This window comes from Falco biarmicus, chromosome 2, assembly GCF_023638135.1.
Source record: "Falco biarmicus isolate bFalBia1 chromosome 2, bFalBia1.pri, whole genome shotgun sequence".
Lineage (NCBI taxonomy): Eukaryota > Metazoa > Chordata > Aves > Falconiformes > Falconidae > Falco > Falco biarmicus.
Window position 1 is genome coordinate 107,043,948 of NC_079289.1, and position 16,187 is coordinate 107,060,134.

General features: G+C 37.4%; 1 long non-coding RNA gene across 3 annotated transcripts in view; it reads right to left on the bottom strand.

The window, feature by feature from the left end:
- The window catches only part of LOC130145095 (uncharacterized), a 300,065-nt gene that overhangs the window by 231,710 nt on the left and 52,168 nt on the right, over positions 1-16,187 (bottom strand). The window contains exon 1 of one of the 3 annotated variants that reach the window (XR_008820371.1): positions 11,588-11,964. The exons of 1 other annotated variant lie outside the window; for it this stretch is intronic. This is a non-coding gene — a long non-coding RNA (uncharacterized LOC130145095). Of the gene's footprint in view, positions 1-11,587; positions 11,965-16,187 lie in introns of those variants that run through there. One more of the 3 variants, XR_008820370.1, reaches the window with a different exon arrangement.

Below are 16,187 nucleotides of genomic sequence, written 5' to 3' on the forward strand. Positions count from 1 at the left end.
CCAAACCAGAGCTTTGGAAGTCAATAGAAAGCCACATATTGATTTAAAGGCTGTTGGATTCAGGCCTTACCAGTTTATCAGTGCCCAAGCATGTGCAGTAAACTTCAATCAAATATATGCTTACATCTGGAAGCACTTTAAAAAATGTGATTTTGCAGGAAGTTCCAACATCACAACATGCTGCTAAAAGGAAAAGCACACTACTGGTCTGGTCCCTGGTGATTGAATGGACATGAAATGGGAGAGCCCTGAAGGGGAAAAAAACCCACTTGGTTGGAAGCAATAATTTGCTATAGCATGTACTGAAGAATCTTTTCCTTCAGAGAATCCCCATGGTTTACCCACCCAAAAAGGGTGTTCAGAAACACACAAAAAGGAGCAATAAAAAGACCTTCATATGCCACTTTCACAGTAGTCTCTATGCTCTGCTTTAGCAGCTGTAAGAATGGAAGATCGCTCTAAGGAAGTCTCTCAAACTTAAATGCCGTGAAGAGGGGAAAAGACTGATATCTGAGCACTGAAATTGTACGCCCAGCAGGTATCAGAGAACGGCCACTGTGTCTAAATGCCAGAGAAGTCTCTTGCCGGCAGTTAGGTTCAGATGCACGATGGTTTGCAGATGCATTGCCAAATAGCAATCTCAGACACCTATGCAACAGCCATTTTTGGAAGAACTGTGCCCTCAGCACTTCCCATGAAGATATGTAAGAGCTATTTTAAAAAATATTTTATATAGTATTTGTTAGTATATTAAAGAGGACCAAATGCTTTTTACAGTCTGATCGCTTGCCTTACTGTCTACCATCACACCGAGCTGTTAGGAAAATCTGTCCTCATTTGCACATGCTTCCATCCTGTGAAATCTAACTAAAAACATAGTTAAATCTTACTTCAAAAGAAATAAATCATTTTTCCATCTTCTAAACAGAATTTTGTGGGTTTGTTCCCACATTATTGTTTTGTCAGTTTATCACTAATTTAAAATATCTAGCATGATCAGCTGGAGTGGTTTTATTTGCTTTAATTTCTGGGGTGGGGGTGGGGTGGGTTTTTTTCTTCATGCTACCATCCACAGCATCCTCTGTGATAGACCATGAGGCTTCTGCAAAACTTGCTCCTAGACAGTAGCAAAGCTGTTACACAGAACCATGAACTTTCATGTCTATCACCCCTACCACAAAGAAAATGTGCCAAATTAGAAATACAGTTCCATAAATGCAAAGTCCTTAGACAACCTTCAGGGTCATAACTGCATACAAGATCACTTAAAATGAATAAGAAGAGGGCTACTGGGGCAAAAAGGGGTCTGGGATAAACTTTTTACTATATCAGTCACAAACCTGCACTATTGCTGAAACACAGGATCTAAACATTTCATTATTTTTTTTTTTTGCTTTAAAAAGCAGGTATATAGTGTTCCCTCTGTTATTCAGCATTTCAAAGCATAGAGTACATCCTAATTGCTAATAACTTTTAAAACTAGAAATTTCTTCCAAAACTTGTTGCTGAATGGACTGTCTGCAGTGACCTGAATCGTTAAGATTTCCTGTTGCCAGTGCTAAAATTGCTATCTTGAAAAATACCCAGGAGAATATTTAGAAGTAGTACTTTGCTAAAATAGCCCATAAAAGACAACTGATACTCAAATGTCACAGGTTTCTATTTTCCTCTGGTAAATAATCTAGTGATTGCTGATGATCATCATCTGGTGCTCATTCGGCTTATAAAACAAAAGCATGCTAATGAAAATGAGTTGGTATTTTCCCTTATCTTGAATGACCTTAGGACAAGGAAAATTATCTGACGCTAGCTCCAACAGTTTAGAAAACCATATACATGTAATCAATGAAATCATAAAAGGCAACGGTCATTAATTTCCACTGATGTAGCTCGTTCAGCTGAGAATTAAAATGCTCTTTATAAATATCACTTAAATAAAAATAATAGGCAAGCATTAGTATTTTCAGTATTACCATTCTCATCTTTACAAAGGTAATCCCAAGTCCACAGAAGCAGGAAAGTTTTCCAAGGTGAGATGGGATACACAGGCATTTTAAATGTAAACAAACAGAAAATACCGAACTGCTTTAAAAATCAAGCTTTTCTCCTCATCTAAACACGTCTATGCTGACTTCAACACAGCCAAGAAAAGAACCAAGTTCTGGCTTAATTCCCAGTTTGAAAAAGTAAGTTTCCTATAACTGAACTTCTATTACTGTATTTAGTATCTCAGCATACCTATCTTATTATTTATAGAGAATTTAACTGCAGTTGGACATCTTATATGAAAGATTAGTATGAATCTCATGTGTTCAGTGCAGCTTGTGATGACTGAAATAGTAAGTGATTTTTTCCATACAGGATAAAACACTCAGCAAATAGAAAAAAACAGCAAACAAAATGTTCTTGTTTGCCTATAGCAAGCAATTTACATCTTTTTTAAGATCTTCTGGCATTTGGTCCTTTATTCTTTTGCAATAGCAAACCCAAGGTGTCCTGTAAGCACCAGATTGAATGAAACCTGCTTTCCTACAGATTTATGGTCTTTGCTCTGTAACTCCACATTCTTTCTTCTCACTGCAAATGGCCAGATCTCTCCACATTGCCTACTACACTATCACCTGGCAGGAGAAACTGTGCTGTGACTAGTCTGGGACTGCACATATTTTGTTTGGCCACTAAGCCACTGCCAAACAGAATGTATAACAGCTATGTTCTGCCTGCCTTTTCCTCAAAATTGGCACTGATCTAGGTTTCTTTCTTCCATACAGTCACAGATTTTCATAAAACATGGTATTCATTGGGAATTTCACCTTTCAAATTTAACTGAGAGACACACAAGGGTTCAAAAACCATGGAGAAGGGAAAGAAAAAAAGGTGGATAGACAAACCTTAGTAGAAGTCTCAAATAACAAATAACAAATAGTTAAGAATAATACTGCTGATACTGTGATATCTCACCAGCTCTGTGAAATGCCAGGCTACAGTTTGGGTTGTTTGCGTTTTTTTATCAGATTCTAAGATTAGGCTCTTAAATCCATTTTTTAGGAACTGTGATGCATGACCCTGATTTCAGTATGGCAGGAATCTAGCATCTGACTTTGTGACATGCACCACACTCAGCACTTCATAATACAGGACCCCCTGACTTTAGACATACCAACAAACACCTACAAACGCATCCAACCAGATGTAAATAATTGCACACAGAACACCGAAAATTAGACCTACAAAGTTAAAACCAACCAAATTAAAAAAAAAAACTCTATATAAATATTATCAAATTAATACACTTAGAGCTAAAAAAATGTTTTATAAAAGATATAAAAATATTTTAGCAATAAGACATTACATGTTTATAGTGATTTGCACAAAGATACAAAGAAGTTAGATGACACATTAAGATTTCTAATTCCAGATGTAGACTGAAACTTTTAGAGCTTCTTAATGTTGTAGTAAACTAAGAGTAAACCCAGAATGTCAGAGATGGACACAATGTCAATGCCACTGTTTACTACATTTCTGTTTCTAAACTCCCATAAAATGGTTACTTTTTCAACTATTTAAACTGAAATCAAGGTGTTCAACTAAGCTGATGTCTGAAGTTGAAAGTTCTTTCCAACAGTCTATAACTAGTCTCTTAAGAACAAATTTCCCCATCTGAAAATCAGACAGATGTGCAACTATACATAGATATATTTGCTTAATTCAAGTAAATAGAGTCAAATTTCCATCTCAAGTTTTTGATGTTTCAGTTTAGACCAGCTCAAAAACCCTAATGTAACATTTCCCCTTTTAGAGTCCATTCACAATGACTGAGGAGTTCTTTGAAGTCATAATATCAGGCCATATATAAAACATTTTATTAATTTCAGTTTATTGCTGAGAAGATTGAGGTACAGTAAGATATCATTTGGTTTAATATGTAATTACTAAATATAAGGTAAGTGTAGTTAAATTCCCTTTCCCCTAAAAACATATTTATTTCCTTATAATCTATCATGTATTGCTTTTGTTCTTCCCTCCACCCCCACCCCACCCCCAGAAAGGTATATGTTGGAAGGGGGGCGTTTTGGCCAAATTTTAGGCAAAAGCATTGTGGATTTAATACATAAAATTAAGTATGCCTTTTTAAAAGTATGTAATATGACTGATGTCTTAATAATAGATAAAAGATGTACTAGATGGAATAAAGTCAAGATTCTGTGGGTCACGATCACACTGTTCCATGATACTTAAATATTAGCTGGAATAAATATTGGTTCAGTGGTTTTGCATGGAATTTTCTATATCTTTCAAAAGATATATTCATCATGACCTGCCCATATGCCAAAAATAAAATACCGATACACTCCATAATCTAGCCATATAGGGCACGATGATTAAAAAATAACTAGCTTTTGAATCGAGATGGCTGAATAAACAAAAGAAACTTATAATAGGGCTAGCTTTGAGGTAAGACAGGGGAGGTGGCCACTGCCTGTCCTGCCAGGGAGAACCCAGGCAGCCAGTTAGCTGACTTGTGTCTAACAACCAGTCACAGATCTGTTGTCTTGCCTGGTGTAAAGTCAGGAGAGATGCAGAAGTTCCTAGATTATTGCAATTATGTACATGGGGCATGAGATAAAGAGGGAGAAAAAACCCCAACACATCTGTAGATTCTGAATTAATGCAGCCTGCTGCTGTTCCAATTGCAATCTAGGAAAGCATAATAAAAAAAAAGCATCTCTGTGTACCATATGAATATATATACCAACATCCATATGAAACTTGAACACTCCTATTCACTCAGAATGCCTCATGGTGGCATTCCTTCTCTTTCTGAAAAAAAAAAAAAATGAGTAAAAATTGATTGCAATTCATAACTTCTGGTTTAGTAATGAAATCAAAACAATTCTGGGAAACAGCCAACAGCAGCATTAAAATGAATAATCTACATCAAAACTGAGTATTACTAATACTTGAAGAAACTTGATGACGGAGAGAGGGTTCGTTCCTTCTCCATGTGAGATGCCCTAAGATGGCAATCTTGCTTCATGCGCTTTTACTTCTCAGCACACAGCTAAGTTAACCTTGGATACATGCTCACACCAAGCTCTTTCAGCATCATGGTCTCTAAGGAAAGGACACTTGCTGCTATACATATGCAATGCCCAATTTGTCATATAATCCTCAGAGCAAATAAAAAAATATCAGTGTGCACCCTAATATTTACTGCCAAGAGACATGTAATAAATAGCTATAGTATAACATCTCCAGTATAAAACAATTTGGATCTTTTTTTACCTCAAGCCCTTTAAAAATAGTCCATAAACCACCTGTTGATGACATTGTTTCAAAAATTGTTGTTCAAAGACTTTTGTTGAGTTTGTTTACTCCACTTTTAACAGGAAAAGTATAATTTATTCCCACTTCTGCTGCTTAAAACAATTTTAACACACACACAAAAAAAAAACCAAAAACAAGAAAATAAGAAGAAAATAAAAGAAGAGAAGAGAAGAAGAAAAGAAAAAGACAAAGATAAAGAAGAAGAAAAAGATAAAGAAAAAGAAAAAAAGAATCACCTGTGGCTTGGGACTACACAATAGAAAATTTCAGGCCAAAAAATACAGTTAAAAAATGGCAAAGTGATAGAAAGCAAACAGTTTAATATAACTTAAGACGTTATTAAATTACCAGATCCTGCCAAATTTCTTGTTCTTTCCAGAGGCTAGCAGTAGACTGCAAATGAAGAGGGGAAAAAAATACAAAGGAAAGAATTTGAAGAGTCCTACTTTTTTAGCACAATCAATTTTTACGGGTTTTGCTTTATACTTACATAACTCTCCTTGATATCAGTGGAAGGATAGCTGCACCTACACTGGGTACTTCTGCAGAAACTTCTTTTGTGAACTGCCAGCCAGAGCTTGGAAGAAGTTTTATGGGGCCAATGCAGAATGCAGTCTGATGTCCACATGATAAATACAATGGTATTTTCAACACAGACTGATTCTGTCACTGTGCTGTGTCACATTCAGTGTTTTATGAATAAAGTTCCTTGCTGATGACTTTCTCTTGCATTTTCCTCATTTCATTCTTTATAACTTACTCGCCCTTACTAGAAGCACAGATCTTTATTTCAGGCCTTTATTATACACAGGCAGAAATAACAGAAGCTCAGTGACAACCAGGTCATAATCACAAGCAACTTATAAACTGTACACCAAAACCAGAGTCAATATTTTCAGGGGACGCTGATCCTCACTCTGTAGACACAGCAAAGTGAAGTTCCCTCAGGAAACATAGCTCTTTGAAGGCACTTCCACTAGCCCGCCCATAATAACCTAGACATCCATGGTTAGCACTGAGGGAAATAAATTTGTCTCCCCCCCCTGCAGCTTTACTCTTTTTTGCTTGCACAGCCCTGGATCTAGTAAAAATGCCACTGGGGTATATGGTGAAGCGGATCAATCCAGGTCAAAAACAATCTTCTTTTTATTTTTAAATTCTGAACCATTTCTCTGAGTAGCCTCCACAGGATGGGTATCATTACAGGGGCATCAGAGAAATGGAAGAAGAGGCAGTAAAAGAGCACCGAGGTACCTTCAACCAGCTCTGCCACAGAGAACTGTTCTTGGAAGGAGGTCTGTCTGGTGCTGCCTTTTGGAAACAATGTAAATAACCAAAAGTAACGGGATATGTACTTCAGGGTAGGGCTTTCTCTTTAATTAATTTTTCTTTACCATTTAACACCGTTAAGCTGCACTATTCAGAACAGGGCTGATCAAAGGGCCTACACATCTTCCACATGACATTTATGGTCCATAGGACATTTTGGGGGTTAAGAGATATGGAGAATTGGTGGTATAAATGGAATATTTTCATTCTAGATGGCTTAGAAGAGGGATATGAATGTGCTTTTTTCAGTACTTTAAGCTGTATTTCTTACCTACTTCTATCATATTGCTAAATAAATTAAGATTACATAATTAACACCAAAATATCATCTCTGGATTTTAAAGGCAACACTGGAATTGGAAAACTAGTTATTGTTTGAATCACTGGACATTTCTCTGAAGGAGAGGTAGTTATTTCAGTAACTGAAGGTGGCACTACAGCGTACCTTGGTTGTGTAGTATGGGTGTCATTTCCAACAGAATACTGAAAATTCCTGAACTGTTATGGGTGCCCCATACAGAGATTGCGAATCATTGTGAATACTGTTTTGAACTGATGGATGAGTGAATTGAATATAAGGCCTCACCCCATCCTTACCAAAGTCAGCAGGACCTTTGATGGAGTCCTGGATACAGGCCTGGCTGATAAAATAAATATAGAAGTGGATGGTCTGGTCAGAGCAGAGGTAAAGGAAAATCCATTGCCATTTCTTTTGCCCTTCACTTCACTGATAGCCTGTTGTCTATTGTCTCATGTATCATGCTGCAAATGGCTTGCATCTTTCCCAGATCCAAGAATCAGAATTGCCAAAAGACCTTCCAAAGGGTTTTACAAAAAATTTTTAAAAGTTGCTGGAATCCTGTTGGAGCTGAAAAAAGAAACTTAACCTCTGCTCAAAAATCAACTTGTCAAAGCAGATGCAACCCTCCATTATGTAACCATTATGTGACCCTAATTTTGGAAGGAACAGTCTTTTTTTCTTGGGTGAATTTATTACTTCAGGTATGAAACTGAATGCCAGCAGTGGAAATGCTTCTAAACAAACCAGGAGAAAGCCAGCACTTTTGCCTTTGTTCTTCCTACTTTTTTCCTCAGTATTTTGTCTCTTCCTTTATTGAAGCCAGACGACTGCATGTCAGCTGACAATTGCCAAGGCACAGGCCCACCTCAGTGACTGACGGACAGTTTTAGAGAGGGTGGGTTTCCTCTCTCATGCCATCTTTCCTCTACTTTTAGATCTCTCCTCTCCCATGCCATCTTTCCTCTACTTTTAGATCTCTCCTCTCTCATGCCATCTTTCTTCTGCTTTTAGATCTCCTCTGTTTTGCTCTTTAAGTTCCTTTCTGCCTTATCACTGTGCCTATCCTCATATCCGATTACTTCTGCTTATTCTCTGTGCCCATTCGTTTTTACCCATGTATTGCAATCACTTAAATCACAAGGCAAATGTTTCTCCTTTCATCTGCACTTTCACCTTCATTGTTACCTTTTGGGACAGTCTTCTGCTGATGGTTTAAATATGTTGCAGGAAATTAAAGTCAGCTTGGGTATTCCAAAGACCAGATCTCTGCTCTCTTTTTTTGTTTTTCATGGACAAGCATGTGTACATTTTCTGTTTCTTGCTCCCTTACTTACTGAACTCCAAAACTCCAATATTGCAATACTGTTGTTGTAGATATTCCCCCGCCCTCCCCGCCTAAAACAGATCTACAGTTCCTGAATTGATAAAGCTTGGAGATCAAAGAAGTTTAAGGCCCAAGTAATCACAGTCACAAAAGAACTTTAAAATGTGATCATAAGTTGTAGCTGAGAAGATGTCAGAATTTTTTCTGTCTTTATCTTAAAAAATTCTTTTAAAAATAAACTGTTTAAAAATTGCTAGGATATAATATAGGTGGGTTTTTTTTCTTCTCAGTTTGTCTTACCAACACTGCGATTCACTGACACCATGAGTGCTACAGTTCTGTTCCTGTCAATTTTCCTTCATCTCTCAGTATAGATATCACCTTGCTGTGACAGCACAGACTAGTTCCTCCCTTTGACAGAAAAATCAACTTAGTCCTGAATTCCCACCCTTTCTCATGTGACAGTAAAGATATCCATAGGTACTGTGGAGACCTGTTTCTGTAATGTACAGATGTCAATAAAATGAACATGTCTAGTAAATAAAGTTTTTCCTCCTTCCACATAGAACTACAGAACAAACCTAAAAGTGAACCTCCAAAATCACTTTTCTATGTTATTCGCAAAACAAATCTGGTTCCTCCTTGACTAAACTTGACTAAATAAATGAAAGTTAAAAAGCAACTGTGTTTTAATCTTTTCAAAACCACTTTTTTCTCTAACTGGTGTCAGAATGTAAAAAGCCAGTATACAGTCTGAGCTCATGATTCTTTGATTTTCTCCAAGAGAAAATAGTATTTGGAAATACACTATTGATGTTTAAACTTCCTGCCAGTCACATTATATTGTGTCAGTCTTCCAATGGTCAGTAAGAACACGGTTAATCATCATTCATATCATTATTGTAGGGGCTTCCATGAATCACAGAACGCAGCTACTGGGAGCAGATATTCTACTTTTAACGATAGATACAGGCATAAAGTCCTCAGTAAATTCTTCGCCTCCTCATTAAGCCCTTTCCCCTTCATCAGGTTGGTCATCAGAGCATGAAGAAATGTTTCATAATCCTCTAATCTGGTGTCACAACACCACTGGTGCATTATTTTGCCAATGAAAACCCCAGAGCACAGAAAAGGCTGATCCTCTGTTTGTGTGGCTATGGAGGAGGTGGCTGCATGCGAGCACCCACCAGCCCCTGCTCCCCAAGTGCCATGCGACCACCAGGAGGTGGCTGGCTCCCCAGCAGTCCAGCCCACCAAAGCTGAGAAGAGACCACCTCCTCAAAGTTTTGTTTTTCTTTCAGTTTTTAAGGTTGTAAAGTGCTTCAGCAGGTATTCCTCCATCACAGCATAGCCAAAGAAAAAAGTCATACATTTGTGTTATGTAAGAGAGCACATTTCTTTCCCTCAAAGTGAACCCTGAAACTCTTAAAAGAAAAGCACACCCTTAACTGTGCCAAGGGCACAGCCAAGAATTTTCTTGTAGAAAGTCTAAAGTTTACCCCAAGTCAAAACAGATAGGAATTCAATTCACAGTAAGAAAACAAGAACTATCAAGTCCATTTAGATCATCCTATAGTGCAGCATTGCCTTCAAATCCGTACTTGTTAGCATTTCTTCGAGACAGTCTTAAAAAGGAAAGGGATGGGGGGAAAATATTTTCAAAACTGATGGGTAAACTCAAGATCTCGAACTGGCAAATAAGAATGGACACAATAGGTGAACAACATGAACTTCTGCACTTGAAAGGGACTGCAATGTCAGAACAACACAGATCTGAAGCATCACCTTATTTTTTAAAACAGGCTTCCTGCTAACTGCTAGTAAGTTTCAGATAAGCATACAAACTTAGGAAGACAGGTCAAGAAACAAGTTGTGACTGTACCCTCTGTGTACAGTTCATCTGATGATTTTCTTACGTTGTATATCAGAATTATTCTATCAAAGAACATTTTTCCCTTTAGCTCTGAATAACTGCTACATAATTCTCAGACTTTTCTTGCACTTTCTGACTTTGGTGATTTTATTTTTTTTTAAAGAAAGCTATTTATTTCGAGAAAGATACAATAAAGATGATTTTATACAGAATCACACTTCTGCTGGAGGAAAACCACTCATTTTTCCTCTAAATTACAGACAGCTTAAAACATCACATACAGAGTAACTTTGACATGCCTCGATGATTTATTGCTCTAAATTTCATCCACTCAGCAGTTTTTGCAAACATATTTCTAATGTTACTGTCAACATGCAATGTTTAATTCTGTTGCTGTGCTAATAAAGCAGCTTTTTCAAAGTCAGTAACTGAAATAATATTATAGCTCAGATCATATTTATTACCATTAGAGTAGATGACTAGTGTATCTAACACAATCTGTTAAAGAACTAGTCCAGATGGATTGTGTTTCCCTCCTTAAGCGAGACAAAAGTTACAAAAGCCTTATTTTCTGTAATTTTACAACTTACCTAAAATTTAGATAGCTCCCTGGTATTTATGGAAATATGTATCCAAGTATAAATCCTTATTCCCTTAGCAGAAATCAGAATCACTGAATCTTGTTTTAAGAAAAATTTATGTGTATCACAACAAAGGAATGCAAAAAAAGCTGCAGGAAGGCTTGAGTAAATAAAATAAGTATGGATAGAATAAAACTGGCTTCCCCCCAAACCCCAAGTTTGTCAAAAGAACAAAGCACACACAAACAGCGTGTAAAACCTGAATTCAAAATACGTTTATAAAAAAGGGATGAAGACACATGTTTTTTCTATTTCAGCTTGAAAAATAAAGGGACACAGCAATGAGTCTTGCTGGCAGGCAGATAACTCATAGGCCCTGACCCTTCGACTCACCAGGAATTCAAACACAAAGCTCTTTTCATAGTGACCGTGCCATACATTCTCAAGATAAGGAAGCAGAATAAGGAGCAATGGAGAGGTGCCACAAAGCACAAACTGCAGAAAAGTGTGCACAGAAATTATGTTCACTTATTCACCTATATGCAGCTGCACACTAAGTGCTGGCTGTAAAACTGTTTCTTTCCAAATCAGAAGCCATGCAGTGTGCCTTTAGAAATGGGACCTGTCTCCTGAAGAAAGCAAAAGCAAAAGACAGAGCAAGCAGCAAGGAAAGGACTATCCCTGTACGCTTCTGTGTAATTCAGAACTGAAGTGCACATCCGGACAAATAATCTGTAACACAATGAGCTCTGCAAAAGGATTGCTGTGGTAAAATGGAAGGGTTTTTAGAAGCAACAAAAATAACTACATTTCAAAAAAAAAAACCAAAAACATTTCAAATCTGGACTCACCATAAAAAGCAACAGTTGCATGAAGTTAGTGTGTTATTTTCTGCCCTGTTCCACTGCACTTTTTGCCTAGTTGTCCAACACTTGGTAGCTCAGAGCTGCCACACAGAGGCCCCTTCCGTGATCTGGCTTATTTGCCTGTCAGTTTGAGTCTCAGCTTCTGTATGATGCAGCTGTGCACTTTGCTGAAGGTCTAATATAATTTCCATAAGCTTTCTCCCTGCCTGGAGCAAGCAGTTTGTTCTCCCTGCTCAATAAATACTCAGATCACTTTTCTGGTACTCACAGGGATAAAGCTTTAAGTTGTTAAGGAGTTCTAAGTAGTGGGTGGAGAACATAAGCTCAGTACAAGGAAACTCTGCGCATAATCAGAAACTGAGAAACTTCCTCCCTTTCCCCCAACCCCTCCTCTCGCCAGGCGAAGCTGCCAGTGCCTCCTTTACAGAAATTTAGGAATGTAAAGGGAGGACTCAAAGGGGCCCAGTCAGACAAGCCTTTCTCAATCAATTAGCTTGCAGCCATTACTTGTGACCCTAGGTCACACAACATAAGTGTGTGGGGTGTGCCTTTAGGGGTACACCAAAGCTACTTATTAAAACTTACATAACCAAAACTGTTCAAAATCAAATAAACTCTGCAAGCTGGAAAATATTTCCCATGTGCCACAGTTTTGCAGGAGGAAGAGTTTTGAGTAGAGAAATGCTACTTTGTTTTTCCAATAACAAATCATTTGGTGCAGGAAACTAACTTTTTTGTACTTAAAAAAAAAAAAAAAAAAAAAAAAGAGATTGAAATGTGAGATTCACAAGCAGACTTTAAAGTGATATTTGCTTTACAATTATGCAAAAACTACATAATACCGGCATGAGTGATATTTGATGAAGAACATGATCGTGTTTCCTAAAATAAGACTATTGTCTGTAGCTGCAAAGGAATAGATATTTATAGGACTGTTTAATTAATTCATGAAGTTCAGACCACGTATTTCAGTCCTCTGCAAGAAATGAGTTCTGAGCATTTGGATTCCATTCTTCATTTTAATACTCCAGCATAACAAAGCAAATAATTTACTTTTTAAAATGGTCTGGAATATTTAAATACTGCTGTAAGTTACCCTGCATTGAACACACAGGGAGAAGAGGGTGTAACTTACCATGACTCCCGCACAACAAGTTTACACCCCTTGGTGTGCAGGAAAACTTCAAAAAGACCCTCAGCTTCATATCCTGCCAACCCAATGACATGGAGATGATGCCTTGGGAAAACCCATGAGGGAGTCCTGATTTCAAAAGCAGAGCTATGACAACCCCTTTCTGGGCCAGACAAGATCAATGCACTGCAGGGGCAATGCACTTTAATCTCAAGGTGCATCGCAAAGCATCTTTAAGCAGAGCCACAGATCAAGGCTTATACCTAGTCGAAAAAAACCTGTTCAGCCCAAACTTTACTTAAGGTAACTGAGCAACAGCTACACAAAAGCTTGTAAAGGATTCAGGGAAACACATAATATTATAGGAAAGTAGCAATAATGTATTGAAATTCATTGAGGATGTTGTAGACAACCTGCAATCTAAATGTCTCTTCTCCATTAAAATCCCAGTCAAATTCTCTGAACAGGCAGCATGGCTTGTGTTAGCTCAGACATTCATTCCAGAGATCAGATTGCAGGATCAGGGCCACTGAGTAAGTGCCCTGAGGTAAGGATTTTGCTTCTGTCTTGCACATAAGACAGCATTTAATAAATTAGGTCACATTCAAATCCTTGGAAAGCCCCGGCAGTAGAAATAATAATCATAGAAACTTTAATTTTGAATGAAAAAAAAAAAAAATGGACTCAGGATTAAGACACTGCACTGGGATTTAGGATATTTGGGTTCTGTTCCTATTTGTGTCTTAGACTGCCTGAATGATTTGTGAGACATCGTTTTATCTTTTGTGAGACATTGTTTTATCACTTGTCTCACAGATGTAAAGCCTTTGCCTACTCAAGTCTATCAATAAAATGTGAGAATAATATTCAGCATATGTATCCCTACAATACTGCCTCACAGTGCATGCTATACATATTGGAATTAAAGCAGTATTGAATATAAAATATTTATTGCTACAGGACTTCTGAGTAACCAAAACCAAGGAAACTATCTACATCAAATCTCCCAAAACATCATTCAAATCTGTTATGAGCTTCAACATACACATAATCTCCAGGAGATAAATGCCAATCCATGCACATGAATATACATGATATATAGTTAATTCTCTCTTTTAACCAACTAAATGTAAGGTTTCTAGAAAGCTTACAGGGTTGGGCCCTTAAATGACAAGTGGTTGGGGTCCCCAATAGTAGAAAAAAATGGGAAAAAGTGTCTGTCTGGAGACAGGCTGCCTAGAGTGTTGTTCCCAGCAAGTGTTAAGAAATGGAGAACTGACCCCACGTTTGGCCAGTCTCCGTGAACTTCCAGGCTCGGTCAGAGGAGTTACTGTTAATTTCAGGTTTCAGTTTAACCTACAATTCCTAAAGCAAGATGCACCCCAAGCACTCCATTTGAGTATACATTATAGATTCACACACCTTTCTTTTAGAAAGGTTGATATGGAAAATTTACAGCACAAGTAACAAAGAAATTCAAAGGATGTTTTTAATGTAACTTAAAACAATGCTTCCACACTGGAAATAGTAATAGAATAATGGCTCCTCCTGGCACTATTGAGTCCCCTGGCTAAGGGCTCTTCCTTTTCCTGATTGCTGGCTGTAAAATTACACCTCTATTGGCACCACTCCATTTCAGCTAAGCAAAGCCAATGTGAGCCTTTTCAATATAATCTCTAATGAAGAAAGATGCAAAGCTAGAAGGACATGGTCCTCAAACCAAAGATGGTAGCCAGAAATATATAAAACTCCTTCAGCATTGTCAGGGCACTCTCCTATGAGTGAGACTCTTTTTAACGAATAAAAGTAAACACCAACCTAGTGTTCACACTTTTACATTCTAATAAGCATCAGCCCAGAACAGACTGTATTTCAAGGAAGGATAATGTAAGTTTTCACGTATTTTTCCAAATTATGCTCTTTCTTCTCAAAAGTCATGAGTCTGGGAGTTACCTACCTTAATTAGCCTTTTTTTTTTTCCTTCTAGCTGTCATATATGCTTTCACACTTTTTACATACATATTTACATACATATTTTATTAACAAATAAATCATCACCTAGGGCGCATGCATCTTCCTTCTTGCACGCAAAATTTTCACACTTACTAACTCAGAGATAGCAAGGAGATCAAATGTGCAAGTATTATACAAACTTTTCTTTGTATATGCAGATCTTCAGGCCTGGAACGCATCCGAGTTAAGTGTGATCAATATATGATCATGCTGCGTTAGGGGATCTTTTGTGAATAAAAGGGTTTTCTTATCTGGGTGGTTCTTTTTCTGCATAACACTGGTTAATATAAAAAGCGATACCTGTAACATTAATTCAGGGAATTAGCTCTCCTCCTCTATTATGCTTTTAAATTAAATTATATTCATTTTAGTCAGATAAAAAAGCTATGTGCAAAACACTTGTGGAAGAACTTGTAAAGTTTATAGTGTTGATAGCGGTACTCAGTAAGACATTCATATCTTAAGCCGTGCTCTAAACACTCTACATTAAAAGCAACAGCTTCTTTAAGAAATCAAAACAAAACTAATTCCAGAAAAAAAAAGGAAAAGCTTGCAAATACACTACAGTACTTTGAAACAGATCTTCCACTCTTTAAGCCTTCTTCCCCTGCCTTCCCCCACTCCCTTTTCCTTTCAGGAAACAAAACTCAAGAAGAGAAAGAGAGGGAGAGTCAAAAGGTTACAGCTGGCTTGTAAGTGCAAAGAACGTAAGAGGCCCATTCTTCCCCTTAACACCTGACATCCCAGGGTACATTTTCTTCAGTACTAAGTCTGGTGGATTAGACATGCAGCTCCTTTTGATAACGGAAGCTGTGCAACTCATTCGCCATGCACCGATACTTAAAGTACTCCTCCTACCCCTGCCTCTATAAATTGTTCTCCTCCTGATCCAGAATTACAAACTTAATTAATGGAAATTTGCATTCTGTCATGATCAGACCCAGTTAAATATCTTGTCTAAATCCTGGATAATATATAAAAATTCATTCCTGGCACTCTAATGTTTGAAAAAGTTGCAGTAAAATCAGTAAAATTATGCATTTATTCTTAATTACAAATAAAAGCCAAGAAAGAACAAGATACAAAGCTAATGAATATTAAAACATTGTTAAAAAAAAAAAATCCTCCCTGACAACCTTTGTGACAGCGTTATAACATTCATGCCACTATTCTTTGGCGACTCAGAATACACAAGCTTCCGTGTTTTCCACAGCTTAGTGCAGTTAAGTAGAACACACCTAAGGCACATTTGTTGCAACTACAGAACAATGAAAGAGCTAGAGATAAATACAAAATTATCAGCCTTTGCTACACTTTTCCTAGGATGGAGCCCCCCCATATAGCTGAGATCTGCTTGTTTGGCTGGTGCTTAGGAACAAGGAAACAATTACCTCTAATTAGGTGCATAATCGTACACAAAATGGAAAAGGACTGAGAACA